Genomic DNA, 24,362 nt, shown 5'->3' on the forward strand with positions numbered 1-24,362 from the left:
ATATTTGTATATATCTGCACAAAAAAAAACACACACACACACACACAGAATGCATCTGCAATAGTGTAATATACATACATTCTTGCATTAATATTTCTACACACAAACCAACTGATTTCATACTGCAAAGTGTAGCCTAAGTAAATAAGTAACATTGATTTAGATTTCAGACTTTTACATTTCAATTCTAAATCAAGTTCTACATGGACACTGCATTAGGAAAAGCTTGAAGTGTATGCATGTCTGTTTTAACACAGATATCACCCTTTGATACAGCCTGAACATTCTGAGTGAACAATTGTCTGAAATAGATTGAATCTGGTTTTGCCTTGAACAACTCAATATTAATCTTCAATGTATTCTCATGATGTTCCTTCTTCTCCCACCAGGTGGTGCCCATGCCACACTGAAGCACAGACCAGTGACCAACCAGCCAGAGATTAAAGTGGCCCTAAATTTATAGCGTCTCAGAGTAGGAGTGCTGATCTAGGATTAGTTTGCCTTTTTAGAGCATAATGAATAAGATTATATGACAGATCCTAGATCAGCACTCCTACTCTGAGATGCTTTGTGGGATTCAGACCCAGATCTATGATCAGTTTATTCTCCCCCTTTTCCAACCTTGACTCCAAATGGACTTTTACTTCACATTGTCTCAGTGACATTGGAGGACTATCGTGTGCAAGCAGCAGTGGTGGAAAAAGTACTCAATTGTCATACCTTAATAGAAAATGACTCAAGTAAAAGTCACCCAGTAAAATATTACTTGAGTAAAAGTCCAAAGGTATTTGGTTTTAAATATACTTAAGTATCAAAAGTAAATTGAATTGCTAAAATGTACTTAAGTATCAAAAGTAAAAGAATATACAATTTCAAATTCCTTATATTAAGCAAACCAGATGGCACAATAATAAAACAAATGTTTTAATTGACAGATAGCCAGGGGCACAATCCAACCCCAGACACAATTTACAAACAAAGCATGTGTGTTTAGTGAGTCTGCCAGATCAGAGGCATAAGGGATGCCCAGGGATGTTCTCTTGTGAATTGGACCATTTTCCTGTCAAAATGTAACAAGTACTTTGGGTGTCAGGGAAAATGTATGAAGTAAAAAGTACATTATTTTCTTTAGGAATGTAGTGAAGGAAAAATTAAAAGTTGGCAAAAATATAAATAGTAAAGTACAGATATCCCCCCCAAAATACTGAAGTACTTTACACCACCTGCAAGCAGTCTGCAAGAATCTCACTACAGGAGACTGAAAACATCCATACAAGACCAAAGTAGTCATGAATGTACTCTTCTTCAATAAGGGAAATTAGCTAGAATTCCCCATATTAAACTCTTACCTGTGATTTTGACTAGGTATCCTCAACCTTTTTTTTTACCAGGTAAGTTGAACACATTCTCATTTACAGCAACGACCTGGGGAATAGTTACATGGGAGAGGGGGGATGAATGAGCCAATTGGAAGCTGGGGATGATTAGGTGGCCATGATGGTATGAGGGCCAGATTGGGAATTTAGCCAGGACATCGGGGTTAACACCCCTACTCGTATAAGTGCCATGGGATCTTTAGAGACCACAGAGAGTCAGGACATCCCATACCAAACGTCCCATACCAAAGATGTACTTCCACTCAATAATTGATGGATGTCAATGGCCAATGGAGGGCCGAAGCACTACAATCTTCTTTGTGACTCTTTCCATTGGTTACTGGCTGTTACCATGACTTGACTGCCTGATACAACATAAAACAATACACATTACTGTATTGAAGCAATCAGACACTTGATGCAGGGTCACAAATAGTGCAATACACTGAACTGAATAGACTTACCCCATTGAATACCATACAAGATGATCAACATGTATTTGCTCTGACTCTTTAATGCCACTTGGTGTCTAATTTCTTTCAACTGTGTATGAATTGCATGCAGGGCACATAAAGAACTGCCATTGATACCCATTTTAATCTGCTGTACAGTAGACTATCATTTATAATTGTAATCACTTTTGTAAAGAAAAAATAAATAAAGCAAAGAATTTGCAGTCTCTGTTCATATTGAATTGAAGTGGTTTGTCAGTTTATTAGTTGTAATAGAGAAACTTATTTCAGGTTATCAAGAAGATGTTCAACCTCTCATACTATTTCAATGAATTTGAAGTATCTAGGAAGATTTCCTTTAGGAGTAGACATTTTAGATGGTCAGGCTCAGATATATTCACTTTATTATTGTTACAAAAAGCAAGACAACTTGTAGTCCAATTCGTGGCTGTGCAAACTTCCAGTTGGGGCCAGTAATGGACCATTTAAGAGCCTTCATTTAGATAGGCTACTTTATGTGGACACAATGTGGACCAATGTGGATTCATTGTCGAGCAGTGCTGGAAAGATAATGTGTCACTACTATTACTTATGCTCATGTTTTCATTACTGTATTCTGTATGATTTGACTCATTCTTTCTGCATTATTTGTGTCTATGTTTCAGTAATTACAAGTGATGATTGACATCTCAGAGAACAACCGAGAGTTAACGTCACGGTAGGTCAGCCTATCCCTAAACAAATTACCGCATGGGATAGGCGGGACTTCTGCCGATGCTGCCAGCGCGACTCAACAGAAACTAGTTGTATAGACAGACACAGCTAGGCCTATTGATACAGTTCATGAATTGTAGGGACGGGGCTTTGTCTAGTTGCAATTGCAGAAAGTCATTGATAAACCCAGTTTATTCTTCAACTAGGATGTTAAGCCTTCAAGTTAATCGTTTTGGATAAAATGGGATTGGAGTTATCTTGATCTCGTCTGAGGTAAGATCTTTTTTGTTGTTTAAGTAATTCGATTAAAGTAGCCACATTTATAAGAATTACACTTTGGCATGAATTGATTTGAAAGCTGTTCAAATGGTATCATAACCGAATGCAACTTTAAAAGTCGGCCTGACCATCTAAATCTGGTGTCGAATGGTAAAAACAACAGCGAGATCTGAAAAGGGTCTGCGATTCTATTGTGCTGTGAGTTCGCCCTCAACAGCGGGCTCTCTATCCTAAATTACATTAACTTTTCATTAGAAGCAAAACACCGTTCATAAATTGTAACCTGGACTGATATTTTGTAGCCAGAATTGATACGATACGGCTTCTTGATATTCTACAAATAACAGCGCTAGCTCAACTTCTTTCCTTTGAGTCAAATGTTGATTGTTTGCAAAACTCACTGCATGTTCTGTTGGGATTCAAAGGGAAGAGGTAAAAACGACAGTGGTGTGAAGTGGGTATACAAACATTTTGCTAAAATAATACAAACTTTTTTGTGAAGAATTCTATGTGAAACAGTGACATACACACCTAAAATGATACATCCTATATTGGTCTTTAAAAGTCAGGACAAGCTGAAGGCGTCCGCATACTTCCCGTCTGGAACCGTTCCTGCATATATTATGACGACATTTTGTGACGTTTTTGGTCTTCGGCAAGGTTTTTTTTTTCGGTTGTTCGTGCACAGATTTTTTTTCTCGAGTTAAACCGAAATCGGTAGAGGAAAATTGGTGATTGGTCAACAGTAGGGATTATTCAAATAAGTGTTTCTAATACAAGGAGACTAATTGTTTTTTTTATGCAAAAAAAATAAAATAAACTGCACTAAACATCATAGTTAGATGTAAGATTGCCCAACTATGATCTTGACAAAAAAGTGAAAATGAATGACAGATTTCTTCAGTTATTTTAGATTAATTCAGATTATTTTGAGGCAGTGTATCTGGCTATGGCGTCTCAAAATGGACAAAGAGTACTATTGCCGCTTTTTTCTTGTTTTTCTAGCGAAGCACCCTCGTTTGGGTCACCTAGCAGAAGCATGCAGAAGGCTTAAAGGCCTACATGCTTCCCGTGGAGAAATATTCGGAACAGTTTGTGTATATATTATGACAACATTTTGTGATGTTTATGTTCGTTTTGGACTTCAACAAGGGTTTCTTTGTCTGTTCGTGTGCACACAAAAAATTGAGACAAGCCGAATTTTGGTAGCAGAAGTCTACGCCCCTCCGTCAGTCATTGTTCAGCAGTAGGGATTCTTAAATTAAGTGTTTGTAGTCATTCAATGACAGATGACTCGTTTTCATTCAGATTTTTTCACTTGAGAAATACTGCACCCAAAAACTTAGTTGGATGTAAAATTGCGAGACTAAGATCTCCTCGACTAAAAAGTCAAAATGAATCACAGATTTCTTGAGTTATCTAAGATTCATTATGACTATTTGAGGAAGTGAATGGCTACTGGCTATGGCGCCTCAAGATGGACAAACAGTACTTTTGCTGCTTTATTCTTGTTTTTCAAGCAAAGGTCTTTTAAGGGAATATGCGAGCACACCCGTTTGACTGGGTGCCAGCCGCACTGAAGCATGTGGAAGCCTTAATAGTTAGCCCTTGATCATGACTCAATTCCTTTACATTACACACAAGTCATTGGATGAAGGCGTCATCTGTACGGGGGAGTTTTGTTAAGAGCCCTGACACTCGTTCTGAACATTGACATGCATTGCTTGTGGTACAGTTTTGGAAGTATAACGACTTTATCTTTCATTTTAGCAAGAAACGTTCAATTGATACACAACTTTTTTATGGGGTTAGTGTTCCCACAAGGCCATATCTCCATGTTACAGCAAGTGTTTACAGAAGAAATACAGAAGACAGAGGGACCACTGTGCTATCTAGCATGCTCCGAACACCTGTGTGTAACGGAAGAAGGCTGCCAGAAACGTCACTGGAAATTACTGTCGGCTACAACTGTGATAAAGCTGGTTAAAACAGTGTGTATTTTGCATTTGTGAAATTATTTTGTTGGGATAGGAAAGTAAAGCGCTTTATTTTTCTAGAATCGTATTGCAATTGAGAATCAATTCCCGTTTAGATGGAGCATTTGGCTGTTTTGGCATCCAGAGCCAGTCTACCTCCGAAAATAACAAGGTCCTTTGACCTTTAGGAGTAACGGTAATGTTAGGCTCCTTAAGAGTACTTCTTGGGCTTGCTAATAGTAGGCCTACTATTGAAACCGATAAATAAGTCTGTCAACGGAGTCAGAAATTCACATGTTTCAGATTTGCCCCATGTTTTTTCTCTCAGGTTTTCGCTCTCACACCATTTTTAAATAGAATATCTAATTTTGTTGTTTTTCTAAGTCCACAACAATGCGCAAACCACATCAGGAGACAACTTTTGAGATCTGGGAAAAAATGTACGACATTTTTATTTTTGAGTGTAGTTACCCTTTAATTCAAGGGCTCAGGTACCTAACACTGTGGTCAGTGGTGCTTCTGTTGCACATGAGATGGAGTTTGCAAAACAAATGCCACTGGATTGATAATAATCATGATATTATTTTGCAAGGTAGGCATAGGCTACTTTGTAGCTAGTTAACATTTAATTGAGAAGGTTTTTGGGAAAGCCTTTCCATCTACCTGAGGACGGTTAGGCCTATCATTAGCATTGCTATATATTTCCTGTTCCTTAATTGTTTGAAACCTGGACATTTTATTTCATATTATGAGCCATTTCTTACCTAGCTTCAAAGTAGCCTATAGCCAAAATTCCACCATAGAAATGTGGAGGCAAATTATTTTAATAAAGCCTTCCTCATATGCATTATCCTTTTCAATTAGTTTTCTTTCCACTTTCTTTCATTGTCTAGCAACCAAATCCTAGTCATATTGGCAACCCATGATGGTTGTTGCATCTTTGGATCCCTTTGTACATTTCAAATGGATATTTCTATCTCTGACGGTATGCATCCTGGGCATTAAGAAGTGAGTATGTGCAATGACCATTGAAAATAAATGGTTATACGCCGTATACTTGCGTATACGCTCAACTACACTACTGAGTATGCCTTCTCAAATTGGCTAAGTTTGCTCTACAAGACATTTTGTATAGTTTCTAATGAAACTATCCTAAGTATGTAGGCTATTGCTAAAAATGGTGTTTTGATAGCGTAGTGATGATATTATTATGATATCAAAATAAGTCTCATACACACAAGCATATATGAGGACAATTTGTCAACTAAATTAGTTGGGGGCCTGTGTAAGGGTTTGGGTTATATTGAAACTAAGTCTGTTTCTTCTACCTGGTGTGGCAGTGTTAACCTTGATAGTCCAGCTGTTGTCTTCATCAGCCTACAACGCGGTACTTATGATTTCAGACTTTTGGAGAAACGCCTGCTAAGTACATCTTCTTATAGCTCGCTGATGCTTTGCGTGTTTGAGATGTCAAACACAATGACTTGTGAAGTGGTTTATCGGCCATGAGAAAACGAATTCGACAGAAATGCTCAACTTTGAAAAAAGGGAGTCGTTTTCTCCAGGATAGACCTTGGTAGTTAGAGGCAGCCAAGAATACATTAGCCTAGATTAGCTTTTTCCTAAATATAAAGTCCCCAAAACACACGAGGATCCCTAAATGGCTATGGGAACAAGGGAAGTGCTGTGGTCCTTTGGCTCCCAAAATCCTTCCACTCATCAACATGCCTAAAATGCTCAAAACTGGCAACCAATTCTAGCCTGCATACCCTCCTCATATGGCTAAAATCAATAGCATTTGTATTGCCAAGCGCCTGAGAGGACAAGCTTAAGGGTGATTTGTTTGGCCAGATTAGCTCCTTTTATCTGAATTTGCAAAAGTACCTGTCAGCACTCAAGCCCGCTCAATGGGGCTCCAACTTTCTTTACTGGAGGCAGCTAATTAAAAGGCATAGCTTTTGTTTTATAATCCTGTTCCTGGAATGCTGGACAGCTGAGATGAGCCAAGCCCATTTATAGATGCAGTCCACACTCCAGAGCAGTGTATTCAGGGTATTTTCTGTCTGCATTAAGGTCCCCTTGAGCAGGCCAAGGAAAGTCGTCCCTCAGCAAGGTGTTCACTGTAGATGAAAGTAATCCACAAATCCTTATCTGCATTCCCTTTTCCTCCTTTCCACTCTTGTTGTTTGAAAACTCAGAATACTTCTTACTGTAGGGCATTGGAGTGTAAATGTTATCTTGATCTGTTGCTTGCGGGTCAGGTTTCTCTACTCATCTCCATATTCCCCACCTCCTTGTACTCTGCTTCTTTGGTTCCCCCGGGGAGGTTAAATAATTGGAGTGTGATCTCATCGCCAGTATCCTACTTGGCAGGGAAGATCATGTGCATTGTTTGCATGATTCTAGATAATGGAGTGAGAGCGAATCAATCCTGATGTGTTTCGTGTTCCTCCAAACAAGGTCAAGAGAGGAAGGACTAAGTGCTGTACTGCTGTCGACTAAACAAGTTCTCCTCTTGTCCTTCATTTGACCTTTTTCTTACCCTGCCCAGTAGTGTACTGCACATATTTCAATTCCTAACCAGGTGTCTGCAACTTTGTGCCGCACACTTCTTTCTCTATACACAAATCCTGTGTGGTGCAGAACAGGAAAATGGCCACTGGCGATAGTCTGCACATCGAATCATCCACATTTGTAACCTGACCGCAGGCCAGCTTGTAGACCTATTTCAATGTGCATGACTAGAAAGGCTGCATGATAGTGTTACAGACAAGGGGTTTTAGGACTGGGTAAACGCATTTTAAAGGGCCTTCATCAGCTCTGTTATGACCCGGTATCTGGTAACAAGGGAATGCACGGACGCAGACTGGGAATAGCTAGCCGGGGCCATCTGTGTGAAAGACAGCAGTAGCCAGGCCTTTTCTTGGTGTCCCTGCATGGAGTCCGGAAGTCTCTGCTGGAATCCCCGTTGACCTCCCTTCGTCTGGGCCACCCTGGGGTCTTTTGATTTCACCATGAAGCTGGAGGGAGGAGCTGCCTCCACAATCACCTCCCTTCATTCCCAATTCTCCATACCACAGGTGAAAGGAGACTGTGGCCAGGCAGGCACCACTCCTCCGTAAACCCCATAGAGAGTTTAGTTGCAGGTCGATGGGGGAAAAAAAAAACCCGTATCCTTTCCCATGATAGCAGCAGAGAGCCCGAAAGAGGCGATGCCAGCTCGGGGAAAGGCCTCTGACTTCCGCTCTACTGATCGCGGTGACATTCAAATGTGAATCACCTGGTCTTAGCACCCTCCTTTTCCAGCCAGTCCAGCTAGTCAGTCACGGGGGCCATAGCCCTTGCAGGGTGAAAAATGGGATTAACAGGTTTACCAGTGTGGACTGCTTTATTCACTCGACTCGTTTGTGTGTTTAATCTATTATTAGCTGTAATTACCATACAGTGACTGGGCCTGCGCAGTGTTTGGGCTGGCGCCATAAACTGGTCAGGTGATTGACTTAGATCACGGACCACGGTCAAGGTTTAAGGTCAATAAGTGGATTGACTTAAGTATAAGGAGTTAAGCCAATTAAATATTGAAATACTGAAGCAACCTTTTGAACTTTCTAGATGGCAAACTACTTTTTAGAGTTTCGAAGAATGCAAAATAATTTCTGGTGTGTAATATGTCAGCATTTCTTCATAGCTATGGCTTGGTGGATCCTTGGAAAAATATTAATCACTTGAATCAACACTACTGCTAATCTCATACACTCCTGTAAGGGAGGATAACATTTAGCCTGTTCTTGTGTTGTAACCGCATTCCCAGTCTCTGTAACAGTCTGGAACCTCTACGCTATCATCTGAAATTCTCTCTATCCAGCACCACATACTCTCAAGGGAGTGGATCAAGCTGCTGGCAAGGCCTTTTCCAAACATGCAGCCATCTGCCTCGACACCTGACACCATAGCCCACACTGAGATCCAATTCCACTTCTCCTCAGAGACATGTTTGTCCCTATTAAAGACTGTTTAAAAACTGACGACACAGCATTATCACCACCAATACAATAGATAGCCTATCTCCATTCATAGGAGTCATCCACACGCTCCTTTTATTTTCACCCAGAAAATAATCTCAGTTGACAACATGTTTAATATTTGAAAATGACTGTGGACCAATCAAGTGTGCCTGAATGCTTGTGTGCTTTAGCTGGGGCAGTGTTGAATCAACCTCCCGTTCCCGTTTCATACTGGATGCGTTTCAAATTAGATCTGACAAATGGATGCCCTGTGCAAATTTGCTGACAAGTATAATTGAGGACTTTGGGCCTTTTGTAAAATGTATTTGTTTCATTGGTTTGCGCAAAGTGTATTTTTGACTGTGCTGAGAGTTTATTTTCGTAACATTTTAATTTGGCTGAATTTATGGTTATTGAATCTTTGAGTTAGTAGTAATAGTAGGCCAATGCTGATACAGTTGCTAAGTGCACCCTTTGTTTCCGTAGTGCTCAGTGACAGTCATTTTAAGATCTTAGACATTTTGGACATTACATCAAACTACTAACAAAGACAAGTGCAACGTTGCTTAAAACAAACTGTGTTTAAAGTAGACGGCCACCTTTAATTTCCCCAAGGTTGAAGGTGTTTTCAGGATGTCAGCAAATGCCTCCGGGTGAAAATTATTCTAATTTTCACCTCTTAATAACCTCTAATTGACAGGCACTTCCTTGGTTGGTGTCCATCTGGGAACTACAAAACAACGAATCGAGCTTGATGGGTCTATGAAAAGAATGAGAAGCCTTATGCTATTGTAGAAACACCCTATATGCACCCTATACCCTATATGATGAGCCCTATATGCTTGATTCATTTATGTAATCCTCCTTAACCTTTTTTCTTGTGCTGTAAAGGAAGATTAGTTTGCCCTGACTGCTTTCATAACAAATCTGTCATGTTCAAGTATTGTTATTCTTCGTCATTTAGTGGATAGTGATAAATAATAGTCCAATGTCCTTTTTCTGGAATACACTATCATTAGAATTATTATTGGGATAATGACAGAATGAGGGTTATGGCATTGTTAGACCCATTTGTAGACAGCACCCAATTGTAATCATGGGGTGATTTTTGGGGGTTAAGGTGCAAATGCCCACAATGCACCAAATTTAACAGACGTGGGTCAGCCACATCCAATCAGAGTTGTAACTCAATCAAAATGCTGCGATAAAGCATTTTCTGTTCGGCTCCCAGAGAGGTGTTCTCACCTAATCCATATAGTTCGACATCAGCAACCTATGATAGATCACTAGTGTAACCTTTGTATAACCCTGGGAATCCTCAGATTCTCTGAGGATTTGCATGTCAAAAGTAAAAGTCCTGTAAATGACCAATCACTGCACTGAAGTTCTCCCCTTAGTGTCGGTAAGTTGCAGGGGCAGATTTACTAAGTCTTTATACGGGCTTGCACCTGTACAGCTGTCTACCAGATGTCTTCGATATATTTGTGAAGGATTAAGAGAAGGATCTATATTTTTCTTAGAAGTGTCATTTGGCTTAATGACATTTCATGACTGAAACATTTCAAAGGGCAAGGGCTAAATTAAAGGACGCCTTGAAAAAGTTGTTGCATTGTTCAATCTTTCAGATAAAAACTAAGCCCACCTTACCAGATATTTTCATGCAAAGTCTGCCATGTCATTGACCCTGAACTCAAGATTGTGATAACCCTTCTGGCCGTGCCAGGCGAAACAACCTGGGGGAATGTGTTGTTTTCTCCGGCCCAGAGCAGAAGCGGGGTACTGACCTCACTGGCCCCAGCCTCGAACGGGAGATAAAAAGAAGATTACCCGGCCTTCCCTCCCTGCATTCCTTCTCCTCATTGAGGCGAAAGTGACATCTCAATCGGAAGCCCTCAGGGATCTCCTTTGACATTCCTGGATCACTTGACTCTTCTATCTCCACTGATGTCGTTTTATGAATCGGGATGGGAAGTCATCTTATCAAGTCCCACTGAGCACAGCTGGCTGAGGGGAAATTATGGATGTGCTGATATTAGCAGGAAGTTGCTTGTCGCCGATTTTTGTTTTGTTTTAAAGGACGAGTACTAGCAAACACAAATGGTCTTTTGAACATTTTTGGTAGACAAGACAAAAAGGTAGAAAAAGATGACATCATATTGGTGGTTCAGTTATTATAGGTACCAAGAAGAACTTAGTTGGTTAGAGGATGGTGCTTGGAACACCAAGGGTGTGGGTTTGATTCCCTTGTAGGTTACACTTATTGGAGGCCTACGTGGCTTTGGATGCTAAACAACCATATTGGCTCTAATGGTTTTGATTACTGTCACCATGTTGGCTTGCATGTTAGAGGAATGTTCTGAATCAGGCAATTTCGTCAGACTAATTCATGACTACCAACTAGGGCCGGGCGACGTATCAAAATGAATTCAAATGTATGTTTTAGTGCAATGTTATAAATGCCTGTATCGCAAGAATCAAGGTTTTAATTTTCTGTTTTCATGAGTGTTATGTGTTTTTTGTTCTCGTCTTTTTCGCTTCTTCTGTGCTGTGTGCGCTGTGCACCTTCCCACTTGCACACAGACACCAATTCATAATAGTTCAACTGGCCTACTGTGTTAGCAAGCAAATAGATCCAAGTTGTCTAGACTTGAAAAATAAAGATTAGCTGGCTACTCACAAGCACGTGACCTTGTGCTCTGCACGAGCTCGTGCATGAGCACGTGTTCATTTTCCACAATGCCTGCTACCAGAAGGTGGTCATCACTAGTGGATGTGCATGGTTCTGGTTACATTTCTAACCAAAACTCAAATTTTCGTAGACAGACTTGAAAGCCAGATCTGTGATTTATTGCAAAAAAGCAGGTTAATAATTAAACTATTTTGATAAAATAATAAAATTATTTGTGTGTGTTGTGATTGTGGAATGCTTATAGTTAGCCTAGGTATAATGTTTCACGCCCTGAATTCATTAGATTATTCCTGACTGTTTGAAATGCAGTGCATTGACCTTTTTTTTTTTTACAATTTTCCAACAAAGCTTATTTAGAGAGAACGTTAAAGAAGTTGAGATGTATATCATGAATCGCCCATAAGTTTGGTAAAAATCTAAATATGATTTTTAGGCCATATCGCCCAGCTCTACTACCAACCAGTCATAAGACCTCATGAGATGTTTCGTTATGTAGTCATTTACCAACAGTGTGACCTACTCCTAGTGGCTTAGGATTGGTATCGAGTCCTATTTTTGTTGTCATGCTTTTTTATTTACAGTTTCCTTATAGGTTTTAAAGTATTATGTTTTGTTTACACCATCTGTGTGTTTTTGGTTATTTTTCTGATCAAATCAAATCAAATTTATTTTTATATAGCCCTTCGTACATCAGCTGATATTCTCAAAGTGCTGTACAGAAACCCAGCCTAAAACCCCAAACAGCAAGCAAAGCATGTGAAAGAAGCACGGTGGCTAGGAAAAACTCCCTAGGAAAAACTCCCTAGAAAGGCCAAAAACCTAGGAAGAAACCTAGAGAGGAACCAGGCTATGAGGGGTGGCCAGTCCTCTTCTGGCTGTGAAGGGTGGATATTATAACAGAACATGGTCAAGATGTTAAAATGTTAAAATGTTCATAAATGACCAGCATGGTCAAATAATAATAATCATAGTAGTTGTCGAGGGTGCAACAAGCACGTCCGGTGAACAGGTCAGGGTTCCATAGCCGCAGGCAGAACAGTTGAAACTGGAGCAGCAGCACGGCCAGGTGGACTGGGGACAGCAAGGAGTCATCATACCAGGTAGTCCTGAGGCATGGTCCTAGGGCTCAGGTCCTCCGAGAGAAAGACAGAAAGAGAGAATTAGAGAGAGCATATTTAAATACACACAGGACACCGGATAAGACAAGAGAAATACTCCAGATGTAACAGACTGACCCTAGCCCCCCGACACATAAACTACTGCAGCATAAATACTGGAGGCTGAGACAGGAGGGATCAGAAGACACTGTGGCCCCATCCGATGATACCCCCGGACAGGGCCAAACAGGCAGGATATAACCCCACCCACTTTGCCAAAGCACAGCCCCCACACCACTAGAGGGATGTCTCCAACCACCAACTTACCGTCCTAAGACAAGGCCGAGTATAGCCCACAACGATCTCCGCCATGGCACAACCCAAGGGGGGGGCGCCAACCCAGACAGGAAGACCACGTCAGTGACTCAACCCACTCAAGTGACGCACCCCTCCCATGGACGGCATGGAAGAACACCAGTAGGCCAGTGACTCAGCCCCTGTAAAAGGGTTAGAGGCAGAGAATCCCAGTGGAAAGAGGGGAACCGGCAAGGCAGAGACAGCAAGGGCGGTTCGTTGCTCCAGCCTTTCCGTTCACCTTCACACTCCTGGGCCAGACTATACTTAATCATAGGACCTACTGAAGAGATAAGTCTTCAGTAAAGACTTAAAGGTTGAGACTGAGTCTGCGTCTCTCACATTGGTAGGCAGACCATTCCATAAAAATGGAGCTCTATAGGAGAAAGCCCTACCTCCAGCCGTTTGCTTAGAAATTCTAGGGACAATTAGGAGGCCTGCGTCTTGTGACCGTAGCGTACGTGTAGGTATGTACGGCAGGACCAAATCAGAAAGATAGGTAGGAGCAAGCCCATGTAATGCTTTGTAGGTTAGCAGTAAAACCTTGAAATCAGCCCTTGCCTTAACAGGAAGCCAGTGTAGGGAGGCTAGCACTGGAGTAATATGATCAAATTTTTTGGTTCTAGTCAGGATTCTAGCAGCCGTATTTAGCACTAACTGAAGTTTATTTAGTGCTTTATCCGGGTAGCCGGAAAGTAGAGCATTGCAGTAGTCCAGCCTAGAAGTAACAAAAGCATGGATTAATTTTTCTGCGTCATTTTTGGACAGAAAGTTTCTGATTTTTGCAATGTTACGTAGATGGAAAAAAGCTGTCCTTGAAACAGTCTTGATATGTTCTTCAAAAGAGAGATCAGGGTCCAGAGTAACGCCGAGGTCCTTCACAGTTTTATTTGAGACGACTGTACAACCATCCAGATTAATTGTCAGATTCAACAGAAGATCTCTTTGTTTCTTGGGACCTAGAACAAGCATCTCTGTTTTGTCCGAGTTTAAAAGTAGAAAGTTTGCAGCCATCCACTTCTTTATGTCTGAAACACAGGCTTCTAGCGAGGGCAATTTTGGGGCTTCACCATGTTTCATTGAAATGTACAGCTGTGTGTCGTCCGCATAGCAGTGAAATTTAACATTATGTTTTCGAATGACATCCCCAAGAGGTAAAATATATAGTGAAAACAATAGTGGTCCTAAAACGGAACCTTGAGGAACACCGAAATGTACAATTGATTTGTCAGAGGACAAACCATTCACAGAGACAAACTGATATCTTTCCGACAGATAAGATCTAAACCAGGCCAGAACTTGTCCATGTAGACCAATTTGGGTTTCCAATCTCTCCAAAAGAATGTGGTGATCGATGGTATCAAAAGCGGCACTAAGATCTAGGAGCACGAGGACAGATGCAGAGCCTCGGTCTGACGTCATTAAAAGGTCATTTACCACCTTCACAAGTGCAGTCTCAGTGCTATGATGGGGTCTAAAACCAGACTGAAGCGTTTCGTATACATTGTTTGTCTTCAGGAAGGCAGTGAGTTGCTGTGCAACAGCTTTTTCAAAATTTTTGGAGAGGAATGGAAGATTCGATATAGGCCGAAAGTTTTTTATAATTTCTGGATCAAGATTCGGCTTTTTCAAGAGAGGCTTTATTACTGCCACTTTTAGTGAGCTTGGTACACATCCGGTGGATAGAGAGCCGTTTATTATGTTCAACATAGGAGGGCCAAGCACAGGAAGCAGCTCTTTCAGTAGTTTAGTTGGAATAGGGTCCAGTATGCAGCTTGAGGGTTTGGAGGCCATGATTATTTTCATCATTGTGTCAAGAGATATAGTACTAAAACACTTTAGTATCTCCCTTGATCCTAGGTCCTGGCAGAGTTGTGTAGACTCAGGACAATGGAGCTTTGGAGGAATAGCCAGATTTAAAGAGGAGTCTGTAATTTGCTTTCTAATGATCATGATCTTTTCCTCCAAGAAGTTCATACATTTATTACTGCTGAAGTGAAAGCCATCCTGCGAAGGCTGCTTTTTAGTTAGCTTTGCGACAGTATCAAAAAGAAATTTCGGATTGTTCTTATTTTCCTCAATTAAGTTGGAAAAATAGGATGATCGAGCAGCAGTGAGGGCTCTTCGATACTGCACGGTACTGTCTTTCCAAGCTAGTCGGAAGACTTCCAGTTTGGTGTGGCGCCATTTCCGTTCCAATTTTCTGGAAGCTTGCTTCAGAGCTCGTGTATTTTCTGTATACCAGGGAGCTAGTTTCTTATGACAGATGTTTTTAGTTTTTATGGGTGCAACTGCATCTAGGGTATTGTGCAAGGTTAAATTGACTTCCTCGGTTAGGTGGTTAACTGATTTTTGTCCTCTGACGTCCTTGGGTAGGCAGAGGCAGTCTGGAAGGGCATCAAGGAATATCTGGGTTGTCTGAGAATTTATAGCACGACTTTTAATGCTCCTTGGTTGGGGTCTGAGCAGATTATTTGTTGCAATTGCAAACGTAATAAAATGGTGGTCCGATAGTCCAGGATTATGAGGAAAAACATTTAGATCCACAACATTTATTCCATGGGACAAAACTAGGTCCAGAGTATGACTGTGACAGTGAGTAGGTCCAGAGACATGTTGGACAAAACCCACTGAGTCGATGATGGCTCCGAAAGCCTTTTGGAGTGGGTCTGTGGACTTTTCCATGTGAATGTTAAAGTCACCAAAAATTAGAATATTATCTGCTATGACTACAAGATCCGATAGGAATTCAGGGAACTCAGTGAGGAACACTGCATATGGCCCAGGAGGCCTGTAAACAGTAGCTATAAAAAGTGAGTGAGTAGGCTGCATAGATTTCATGACTAGAAGCTCAAAAGACGAAAACGTCATTGTTTTTTTTTTTGTAAATTGAAATTTGCTATCGTAAATGTTAGCAACACCTCCGCCTTTGCCGGATGCACGGGGGGTATGGTCACTAGTGTAACCAGGGGGTGAGGCCTCAGTTAACACAGTAAATTCATCAGGCTTAAGCCATGTTTCAGTCAGGCCAATCACATCAAGATTATTATCAGTGATTAGTTCATTGACTATAACTGCCTTGGAAGTGAGGGATCTAACATTAAGTAACCCAATTTTGAGATGTGAGGTATCACAATCTCTTTCAATAATGGCAGGAATGGAGGAGGTCTTTATACTAGTGAGATTGCTAAAGCGAACACCGCCATTTTTAATTTTGCCCAACCTAGATCGAGGCACAGACACGGTCTCAATGGGGAAAGCTGAGCTGACTACGCTGACTGTGCTAGTGGCAGACTCCACTAAGCTGGCAGGCTGGCTAACAGCCTGCTGCCTGGCCTGCACCCTATTTCATTGTGGAGCTAGAGGAGTTAGAGCCCTGTCTATGGTCGTAGATAAGATGAGAGCACCCCTCCAGCTAGGATGGAGTCCGTCACTCCTCAACAGGCCAGGCTTGGTCCTGTTTGTGGGTGAGTCCCAGAAAGAGGGCCAATTATCTACAAATTCTATCTTTTGGGAGGGGCAGAAAACAGTTTTCAACCAGCGATTGAGTTGTGAGACTCTGCTGTAGAGCTCATCACTCCCCCTAACTGGGAGGGGGCCAGAGACAATTAATCGATGCCGACACATCTTTCTAGCTGATTTACACGCTGAAGCTATGTTGCGCTTGGTGACCTCTGACTGTTTCATCCTAACATCGTTGGTTTCAATTCTTCAAACGTTTATCCCTGCCACCACACTAAACTGTTTGCTGCTCCCAAAAGGGATTTTGTAAGAAGCTTTGGGGATACAATAACACACATTTTAGGTACCGACCAGTTGAAATGTTATTGCGTAACTAAGTCTTCTAAATATTCTTCACTTTTGGGAGCAGCTTCTCTGCTCCCTTTTAGATGTTTTTGTAGTGGGTCCTCAGTACAGTAGGCCACACCACACAGGAAGAGCTGTTTTTTTTCTCTCTTTTCTTTTTTAAAAATCAGTCAAGTGATTCCACCATATGCTTCAAACAGAGAAGCTAAATCTTTTAAAAGTGCTACTCAGTGTCTTAATCACCAAGAGTTTTGTCTATGGATAGTCTTGTCTATGAATTTAATTCATAATTCATGGAATACCTATTGCCAGCTTCACAATTCTGCCACACACATCCAGCTGGATAACATTGACCCCAAGTTGACCCCGCTAACCAGGAAGCCCATCGATATCCCACTTCGGCTATCCACTCGAAGCCATTCCGGCAACTGTGGAAATTATATAGTGAACTCGCCCTCACGCCGAGCCGCTGATGAACTGATTACCGGTGCCGTCTCTCGTGTGCCGTCACGTGGGGAGCCCTCCGTTCTACAAAGGGAACCATTTAGATGAGCCCATCCGTTTCGAGGTTAATTGGAATTATGGTCGCTAATCAAGAGCGGCGACGTGGACCCGAGAGCAGTTTCAACAGGCTTAATTAGTTGCAACGGCAGAGAATGGGTAGTGACCGTAATCGCCGGATAACATGCCCTTTGCGTAGTTTGCAATAGTAATCACTCCCAAAAGTACGACTTTATGGATTTAGGATGATGGTGTCTTCATACATGATTATTCAATGGACATTTCTGGCCGACACGGCCATGAACACTCAAAGGCCATAGGTCAAAACGCAGAAAGAGCCACTGTGGCGCTGTTCAAATTCACTCCATAATGGGCAGAAATGCTCTTCTGATATCATTCATGGTGCCAGGGATTTCGTGTGTGTGTGTGTGTGTTATCTATGGGGCTAGTCTATTCACGTGTGATATATAGACATCTAGCATAAATGTATATAGACATCTCGCATAAATGTCTGAAAATCTTGGCCCACGTCAATATGGTCCATGTGTTGTTGGATGACTGGGTCATAATGTGCGAGTTTGTCGTAATTGGAAAATCATGTGTTAGATGGGTGTTTGGGCATATGTCTGTTTGTTACTAGACTGTTGTGTTTTGGTATCTGGTTTATATATGGTGTGGGCGCAGGAATTTGTAGGGCTGACTAATCCTCCCTTACTCGGCACTCATTGTGCACTTTCAGAGTAGAGCAAATGGCTCCAAAACACACAGGCATTTCAACTAGTAATGTAACACCAGAGAAATATTTTATTCTTATTGTCGTCACTGCCTTGAACTATTCTGCTGTATATAACAGGTCAGCATTTCCCAAAAGCCTTGTGCGCTCTTTTCCCCTCTTTCTTTCCTAACCCAGGATACACATTTTCTCACTACCTGCCTCCTTTAAAAAGGCAGGTCTTTTCATGAGATCATTAGCTCTGAACAGACTCGACAGGTCAAAGGTGACCACTCTTCAGAGACTAGACATACTGCTCCTGGAGACATGTTTGCTGAAGGAAGCCTCGAGGCAGGCAGGCCCCATGCCCGCCCCTGCATGCTTTTCCCTGAGTAGAGGAGAGAAGGGGGGGATGGAGGGAGAGGTAGAGAGGACATGGGGGGGGGGGGGGGTGATGGAGGAGCACGGTTTGGGGGGGGGGGGGGTGTAGTTCAATCTGTCTTGGTTGAGGCTTCCCAAACCTGCTTCCTAGAATCTACTGATGTGACCGCCTCCGGTCGGGGAAGGGCTCTGATGTACCCAATGGGGCATTAAACATTCATTTTCACTCTCACTCACGCACTCACTCACTCTCTCCACTCTTCCTCTGTCATTGTCTTATTTCTGCTCTTCGTCTCTTGAGGCTTTTAGACTGCTCTCTCCCTCTCACCCTCTCTCTTTCAATCTTTTATTTTTTCAATGGCTGTCTGCTGCGTCTTCTCACTCTAGTAATAATTTCTTTCTCTCTGTTTTCAGATGCTCAGTTCTTTCTCTCTCTGTCATTCAATCTGACCTCTACTTTCCTTGCTACCGCACTTCTCCCTTTTTTTAATGATTTTGTATTGTACCCCCTTTTTTTCTCCCCAATTGCGTCCTCCGAAACATGACCCGCCGAACCGCGCTTCTTAACACCCGCCCGCTTAACCCAGCAGCCAGCCGCACCAATGTGTCGGAGGAAACACCGCTGTACTTATTGTAAAGTGTGGGAATAAGCTTATGCCAGACTTAGCCTACATTTAACCTCTCCCTTGTTCATTTCAAAGGATGTTCATGACCCAATTCATATAAATCATGTCAAATGAAAAATTCATATTAACCCCTCCTACAGAATATGCTTTGGCAAGATTTTGAGTGATGCAAAGACTCCAGTGGTCATTCATAATTCATAGATTCACCAAACATCTTATTGTTATTATATGTTTCATTATTCCTGGTAGATACTACTGGTTATGATTGCAGACAGAGCCCAGAGAATGGGACGGTGCAATATTAAATGAGTCATGTTTTGATAAGGTGCATGCATGGGTATGTCTACGTCACCAGAGATATGCCCATGCTGGAGAGATATACCTAGCGGACTGAAACTTCACTGTTGTAGGCATAAAACAGCTAGTGCTATCTAGACTTGCGTTGGCAAACTAATCTATTACATTAGCTAACTAAATGTGAAGGTAACTCAACTGAGGAGTAGTAGAGAATGGAGTTTTTGTTTGTTTGTATTTTACCCTCCTTTTCAACCCAATTTCGTGATATCCAATTACTGTCTCATCTCTGCAATTCCCCAACGGGCTTGGGAGAGGCGACGGTTGAGTCATGCGTCCTCCGAAACATGACCCGCCAAACCGTGCTCCTTAACACCCGCCCGCTTAACCCAGAAGCCAGCTGCACCAGTGTGTCAGACGAAACATGAATCAACTGACGACCGAAGTCAGCATGCAGGCGCCCGGTCAAGGCCTGGTGTGACACCGCCTGGGATCGAACCCGGGTCTGTAGTGACGCCTCAAGCACTGCTATGCAGTGCCTTAGACTGCTGCGCCACTCAGGAGGCCTTAAAATGGAGACTTAACTTGAAAATGTGCAGGATACCTCTTTCCGGTATTCCCTGACTTCAGTTTTTTTTTACTGTGTTATGCTTGTTCGCGTAGCACTCCTCACAGGCCAATTTATTTTTAATGAAACTGCCAAAACTCTGAAAGATGTTATTGTACGTCAGAATTGCAAGAAGATTTGTTCAAACCTAAAATGTTAGTCTGTAATCGTAACATGGTGTTTGTATGTTCACAGATGAATTTTAATGTTTACGTTTCACGCATGGCTTTTCTTACGATCCTAACAATTTACGTAGGGATTTTCTTACGTTCCTACTGATACAGGAGTCCTATCAATAGATTGCTAGAAGATGCATATCTTTCATTTTAGCGGGAGAAGTATGGAGCGAGATACCTGACAAAGGTTGAACATCATAGGACAGCGCCTGTCAGTCATAAAGTGAGTGACGACAGTGAAACACTGCTGGTTTGAGTCTGCTGTCGGTCCTACCTCTCTTTACCTGGGTGTGTTGTGTGCGCTGTGGGTACTGTAACATTTCTGCACTGAGGGTGATAAAATAAACAGATTTAATTGTTTTTTTAAAAGCTAATGATGCTTACAGTGCTGTGAAAGAATTTTTCCCCCTTTATGATATTCTCTAGTTGCATATATTTTTTTATACTGAATGTTCAGATCTTCAACCAAAACATAATATTAGACAATGGGAACCGTAGGTAAAAAAAAATAATGAATACAAAAAAAACATTTATTTACAGGAAGCATTTGGTTGGAGTCATTGCAGCTAAAGGTGGCACAACCAGTTATTGAGTGCAAGGGGGCAATTGCTTTTTCACACAGGTCATTCAGTATTGCATAACTTTGTTTATGACATAAGTATGTAATTGTTGTTATTTGTTCACTCAGGTTCCCTTTATCTAATATTAGGTTTTGGTTGAAGTTCTGATAACTTTTTCACGACTGTATGCAATATTTTCGAAGAAATTGATATATGTCTAATGATTTTAATCCAAGTGTTGACAATGGAGTAGTCATCTACTGCTTTCTGTGTAGCAAAGCCCATGTTTAACACCTGTATTGCAAATAGCTTAGAAAATCCATCTTAAAAGGAAGCTTGACGCCTGTGGATGTCCACAGACTCTTTGTTTTTATATCATATTGTACAACAGCTGATGCAAGCAACACTGTAAAAGTGTGAAAACATTTGATCGGTGTTATTTCCTCTAGTGATGCAGCGATATGGCGTTTTGGACGATACCGATATCCAATATTTTCCTTGCAAAAAACCCCCCAAAAACGATATCCGATATTAAACATTTAGACGGCCTTTTAAGCATTCTAGTACAGTTAAGTAGTTAACACACACATATGGACGCAGCGGTCTAAGCCCCTGCATCTCAGTGCAAGAGGGGTCACTACAGTCCCTGGTTCAAATCCAGGCTGTATCACATCCGGCCGTGATTGCGTGTCCCATAGGACGGCTCACAATTGGCCCAGCGTCGTCCGGGTTTGGCTGAATGTTATCATTGTAAATAAGAAATTGTTCTCAATTGACTTGCCAAGATGAATAAAGGTTACACACACACACACTGACCAAAAAGTTATTTTGTTGGCATTTACGTATGTCCCCATTACCAGTAAAACATAATCAAAACCTATTTCTTTCACATACTTGCTATTTCGTTGTTCATTTGTTCAGTCATTTCATTCTCAACAAGGATTTCATAATACATGTCAAGCAGTGAAGTTTCAGCTCTGTCCGTGGCCTCTTCCTTTGTGCACACTGTCACTGTGTCCGTTTCCATCTTGTCCAGATGTGTATGTAACATTTCACGTAAACCCTGGTTTCTTGTCTGCATCGAATTGGCGGTCCTTGTACATGGCATCGAGCACGGTGGCGACACAGTAAAGAGAGAGTGTTACCAAATCGCTTGTTCACAGCCTGAGACGGCAGTTTTGTTGAGCAGGCGTTTCAATGCCATGACAGAGGGTATCACGCCTGCTGCAGGCGCAGTTGATGAGCTTATTTCTCGAGTCAGTTGTTCAAATGGAGCTAGCTAGTGTGTTCATGTTTCAAACATGTTCTCAAATGCCATTGAAATGGCAGCAGCGGTATGCCAACCAGCACATTCATGAGCATGCAATACGACTTTCCCCAGTACGAAATCCACAACGACCCACTGTGCTGTCAGACTCAGCATGCTCATGGTATCTTGCCGTTAATGGATTTCCCATTTGAGTTGTCTCGCTGAAATGTTCTTACTCTTTCAAATGACTGCTCGACTTGTTGACCCCTCGATCCACACAGCAGACATTGTGTGGGCTAGGTTAGGAATGCTGTGTTGCACGTGTAGCGCTACATTTTATGTGGCGTCATTACGCCATATACCTACGTTTATATACATTTAACATTTAAGTCATTTAGCAGACGCTCTTATCCAGAGCGACTTACAAATTGGTGGATTCACCTTATGATATCCAGTGGAACAACCACTTTACAATAGTGCATCTAAATATTTTAAGGGGGGGGGGGTATTCCTTAAAGGTACTCCTTAAAGAGGTGGGGTTTCAGGTGTCTCCGGAAGGTGGTGATTGACTCCGCTGTCCTGGCGTCGTGAGGGAGCTTGTTCCACCATTGGGGTGCCAGAGCAGCGAACAGTTTTGACTGGGCTGAGCGGGAACTGTGCTTCCTCAGAGGTAGGGGGGCCAGCAGGCCAGAGGTGGATGAACGCAGTGCCCTTGTTTGGGTGTAGGGCCTGATCAGAGCCTGAAGGTACGGAGGTGCCGTTCCCCTCACAGCTCCGTAGGCAAGCACCATGGTCTTGTAGCGGATGCGAGCTTCAACAGGAAGCCAGTGGAGAGAGCGGAGGAGCGGGGTGACGTGAGAGAACTTGGGAAGGTTGAACACCAGATGGGCTGCGGCGTTCTGGATGAGTTGTAGGGGTTTAATGGCACAGGCAGGGAGCCCAGCCAACAGCGAGTTGCAGTAATCCAGACGGGAGATGACAAGTGCCTGGATTAGGACCTGCGCCGCTTCCTGTGTGAGGCAGGGTCGTACTCTGCGAATGTTGTAGAGCATGAACCTACAGGATCGGGTCACCGCCTTGATGTTAGTAGAGAACGACAGGGTGTTGTCCAGGGTCACGCCAAGGTTCTTAGCACTCTGGGAGGAGGACACAATGGAGTTGTCAACCGTGATGGCGAGATCATGGAACGGGCAGTCCTTCCCCGGGAGGAAGAGCAGCTCCGTCTTGCCGAGGTTCAGCTTGGGGTGGTGATCCGTCATCCACACTGATATGTCTGCCAGACATACAGAGATGCGATTCGCCACCTGGTTATCAGAAGGGGGAAAGGAGAATATTAATTGTGTGTCGTCTGCATAGCAATGATAGGAGAGACCATGTGAGGATATGACAGAGCCAAGTGACTTGGTGTATAGCGAGAATAGGAGAGGGCCTAGAACAGAGCCCTGGGGGCACCAGTGGTGAGAGCACGTGGTGCGGAGACAGATTCTCGCCACGCCACCTGGTAGGAGCGACCTGTCAGGTAGGACGCAATCCAAGCGTGGGCCGCGCCGGAGATGCCCAACTCGGAGAGGGTGGAGAGGAGGATCTGATGGTTCACCGTATCAAAGGCAGCAGATAGGTCTAGGAGGATGAGAGCAGAGGAGAGAGAGTTTGCTTTAGCAGTGCGGAGAGCCTCCGTGACACAGAGAAGAGCAGTCTCAGTTGAATGACCAGCCTTGAAACCTGACTGATTTGGATCGAGAAGGTCATTCTGAGAGATAGCAGGAGAGCTGGCCAAGGACGGCACGTTCAAGAGGTATGCACGTAGGTATGCACGTCAGCTTTGACATCAGTTTTGCACATCAGCGTTAAACTAGACATCGGGTCCATGTTGGCATTTTTAGCTAATATCGGATGATTCTGATATATTCACCGACATGTTCACCGACTATATCGTGCATCCCAAATTTCCTGAATGTACCAGAGGCCACCAAAATAGAGCTTGTTCTGCAAAGAAAATCAGCCCGGGGGAGCCTGGTTGGCTACTATTTCTATTTGGCTGGCTACTCCATGTGCTTCTGGAAAACACTGCAATGGCCACCGGTCAGTTTGTAGAAACATCATCTGTTCGGCTGTACAAATTCACCATGTACAGATGTGATCTTTTGCTATCAATCTGGAACAGGAAAACAAACATACTGGGAGTTCTGAAAGTCCAGTCAGTGACTCACACACGACTCACACACACCCTGTCTCACTCCGCACCCTATCTCAGGGCGGCAGATAGCCTAGCGGTTAGAGCATTGGGCCAGTAACCGCAATGTTGCTAGTTTGAATCCCCGAGCCAACTAGGTGAAAAATCTGTTGATATGCCCTTGAGCAAGACACGTATGCTCCACGGTAGCTGTCAGTAATGTCTGATCCCTGGCCGTGACCCACTTAACGAGGGTGTCTCATTGCTATATGCAAAACACATTTCCATTTTCGCACCACACACTTGTACAGGTTACTCTTGTACACGTGTGACCT

General features: G+C 42.6%; 2 protein-coding genes across 5 annotated transcripts in view; both read left to right on the top strand.

Moving 5' to 3' along the window:
* LOC106585283 (uncharacterized) overlaps positions 1-2,070 on the top strand; it is a 39,011-nt gene extending 36,941 nt beyond the window's left edge. Inside the window, exon 20 of the mRNA XM_014171344.3 lies at positions 390-2,070. The gene's annotated coding sequence lies outside the window, so the exon portion shown is untranslated. The remainder of the gene's footprint in view (positions 1-389) is intronic.
* A 515-nt stretch (positions 2,071-2,585) lies between these two features.
* The window catches only part of LOC106585299 (signal-induced proliferation-associated 1-like protein 2), a 128,018-nt gene continuing 106,241 nt past the window's right edge, over positions 2,586-24,362 (top strand). The window contains exon 1 of one of the 4 annotated variants that reach the window (XM_014171403.3): positions 2,586-2,815. The gene's annotated coding sequence lies outside the window, so the exon portion shown is untranslated. The remainder of the gene's footprint in view (positions 2,816-24,362) is intronic. The other 3 variants (XM_014171378.3, XM_014171399.3, XM_014171391.3) reach the window with 3 other exon arrangements.

This window comes from Salmo salar, chromosome 02, assembly GCF_965601325.2.
Source record: "Salmo salar chromosome 02, fSalSal1, whole genome shotgun sequence".
NCBI lineage: Eukaryota > Metazoa > Chordata > Actinopteri > Salmoniformes > Salmonidae > Salmo > Salmo salar.